The sequence below is a fragment of the Frankliniella occidentalis genome, unplaced genomic scaffold, assembly GCF_000697945.3.
Source record: "Frankliniella occidentalis isolate FOCC.00 unplaced genomic scaffold, Focc_3.1 Scaffold53, whole genome shotgun sequence".
Classification (NCBI taxonomy): Eukaryota; Metazoa; Arthropoda; class Insecta; order Thysanoptera; family Thripidae; genus Frankliniella; species Frankliniella occidentalis.
Window position 1 is genome coordinate 502,508 of NW_026267183.1, and position 3,224 is coordinate 505,731.

The following is a 3,224-nucleotide window of genomic DNA, read 5'->3' on the forward strand; positions in this document are numbered from 1 at the left end:
CTCCTCGCCAAACCCAGAGCTGCCGGGTGCCCCCCCCCCTTTCCTCCGCCCCCCTCGCAAAACCACAAGTGTGCCACCGCCGCTTAAGCAACAAGCGACGCCTCCCCCCCTCCCCTCGGCGGGGCCCATGACTGGGGCCCCTTCGGGGGACGGCAACCTGTGGGGCCTGTGTGCCGCCGCGCCGCTCCGTTAGCGAGACAGCTCTCTCCCTCGGCGCGCCCGCGGAGGCTCGGGTAGGCAGCCGGCTCGTGCGGCCGCATGCGGGTTGCCTGGCGGCCCGGCGGCGCTCCCGATTCGCTCCGAGTCCGCTCCCAGACGGCTCCAAGACCGCTCCCGGACCGTTCCAAGCCCACTACCAGACCGCCTCACCAAGAAAAAAAAATAAAAATAAATATACCCTGAGGCTACTGTGAGCATGTGGCACGTTTGGGATGGCAAATACATTTTTTGGTGCCAAATGCCAAATAGTACGCAAGGTGCAAGTTGACTGTTAATTTGCACACTCTCGTCTAGAGGCGAATGTTGGAGCTTGCAGGAAATGCAACACATCTTGGACTTGGCGTGCGCAGAGTTTTCAGTGGTGTTCCGCAGTCATTTAATTTTCCCATACTCACGTCAAGCTCGTTTAGTATCCGCTCCTTCTCGCCGGCGGGCTGCGCGCTCGTCTCCGCAGCGAGCCAGCACAGGGCCAGCATGCAGGCGGCGAGGACCACGAGCCAGCAGTGACCGAGGCGTACGGCGACCATCTGAAAGAACACGAGGCACAGGGTGTCAGAAGGGGGAGTCGTTCGGGGTGACTCGTTTGAAAGCCCGTTGGCAAACAGCTAAAGGTGTGGTGCTACCACGTACCCTAACCCCCCTTCACTTAACCTAACATCATTCGACATCGAAATAATACCAATAACACCACCCGTTCGGTTCGTGGCGGTTCCCTTTTTTCATATAGCATCTATTTTTCATGGAACCATTTTGAAAAAGCTGCATGAGGGAATATTGAGGCGTACGGCGTACGTCATTCGTGGACACGCAAGTCAGCACAGCTCCCTGGTCTGGCTACCTGCAACTGTAAAACCCCACAGAGTTTTTGTTAAAGACCGACCCTTTGCGGTTAACGTTCCCTGTTTTTTCCTCCTCTCTTTCGGGTCAAATCCCCGCCCGTGGGTGGAGTCGGAGCAAAGGTATGGCTCTGATGTCCGGCAAGGGGGCAAGGGGTACGCGAAAACGCTGACCAGGGAACGCACTAGGACCGGAGGGGCCATTCTGTCTAGTCGAGAAAGGTGAGCGGTGGCGGCGGGGCGGGGCGAACAGACAGGAGAGACTAGTTGGCCGCACCGGAGACCGCCTCTGGGCCCGGCCCGGGCCCCGGGCCCGCCGGGACCAACTCGCTTGCCCAGGAAGTCGTCGAGGAGTGTCCCGTTACCTGCCTGGCGCTGCCTGGTCAGGCTGGCTTATTACCTCCCCCCTTTCAGCAACCGGAATAAGCAACCGCCGCCGCCACTGCTGTTGTTGCAGTAGCAGTGGCTGGGACAATTCAGCAGCCCGTCCTGACAGCAACAGTTGGAAATTGTTTCCGAAAACTTACAATTTTTCTCCCTTTGTAAAATACATTACTCCGTATAACTTCAATCCTGCATTGTTTCTTTTAAACAAGCAAACTTGCAAACTTCCGAGCAAACTTCCTAAAAATTATGAATATTTCGTTGAACAATGTCATAATTTATTCGAATCGGATCCGACTGCATTCTAATTATTTATTTAACTATTTAAAAACGATCTAATCCTTAGTTTTACTACCCAAAACATTTTGACAGCAGCCGCGCGAGGCACTGTAAGTTCCTTACGAACAACTGCTCTTCGTAACGTACAAATGATTTGGAGCATTTGTATTACAAACAAATTGTTTGTATTACGAAGAGCCTGGTTTGTATTACAAACGAGGCTTTTCGTATTACGAATGGGGGGTGTTCGTAATATGAAGGAAAATCGTTCGTAATATGTCTGCTTTAGATCCTTTGTAAGTTACAAACAAATTCTTCGTAATACGAACACTGCTGTTTGTAAGGAACTAAGAGTGGGAGCAAGAGTATACAGACAGACTCAGAATGTTGTGTCGTATCGGTGTGACGTGCCTATCCCCTCTGCCGTCTGCACGCTGGCGAAGCCAAACCCACTTTATGTGGTATTTGCGCCTGGTGGGTGGCGGGTGGTCGGAGGCGGAGGCGCGGGGATGGGGGGCCGTCTTCTCCTCAGGATGTGTGTACCCTCCTCGCAGCCCGATGGACCCGCTGTGCCGCGCTGTCTGTGGAGTTGAGCGGAGCGGCGTTTGCGTATCTCGCCGATACATTAAGGTCTCTCTCTCTCTCTCTCTCTCTCTCTCTCTCTCTCTCTCTCTCTCTCTATGCCCTGCGCCCCTACACTCCGGAGCGACGGGTCGCACGGTGGCGCGAAGGAAGGGGCGCCCCTTTATAGAGTCGCCTCCCGTCCCGGTCGCATGCTCGCCGGGCATTACCGGCGGCCCACAATCTGTTGGGGCTTCCCCGACGGACGGCAGGTCGCCCTCACCTGGCGGGGGGGCTCCACGGCGGCGCGCAGGTCCAGTCAAACAGCAAGGGATCGTCAAGGTCCATTTTTATTTCTCAGGTTAAGTCGTCAGGAAACGGGAGCTCGGGCGCCTGCGAAACTCGGGGTAGGCCATCCCGCAGTGCACGAATGCGTCGCAGATGATATGCTGCCTACCTACCAGGCGCTGTAAGACCTGGCAGGGGCTGACCAAGGCGGCTGCGTAGCGGCGAATAACGAACGCACTTTCTAGACGATCATGATGCAAAAGGCACTCTTCAATCGCATCTCGGGGATGAAATTGACTGATCATTGCTGGAAATCATATTGTTGGAAAATTGCAGGAAATTGGGAAACTCTTCAAATTTACTCGTAGATTTTATGCGTGCAGAAGGTCACATGCTACAAAATAAAATTCCTCACTATTTTGGGCGAACATTTCCGTGCACGATGCCTAACCTCTAATGGGCGTTGTCGGAATGCTGAGCAGCCCTTCCCGCGCGGCCCGCCCGCGCAGCAGAGTCCACAGCAGGGCAACATTTTTCGCACTCCGCCTCCCGCCCGTAGCGGAGTGTGGAACTCCCCGCCTAACCGCCGCGCGGCACGCACGTTTCGACACCTCGCCGACACGGTGCATCATGATGGACGCCCATTAACCCCCCCCC

General features: G+C 55.2%; 1 protein-coding gene across 1 annotated transcript in view; it reads right to left on the reverse strand.

The window, feature by feature from the left end:
• Positions 1–3,224, reverse strand: part of LOC113210928 (uncharacterized) — a 239,936-nt gene that overhangs the window by 141,145 nt on the left and 95,567 nt on the right. The gene's annotated exons all lie outside the window — the stretch shown is intronic.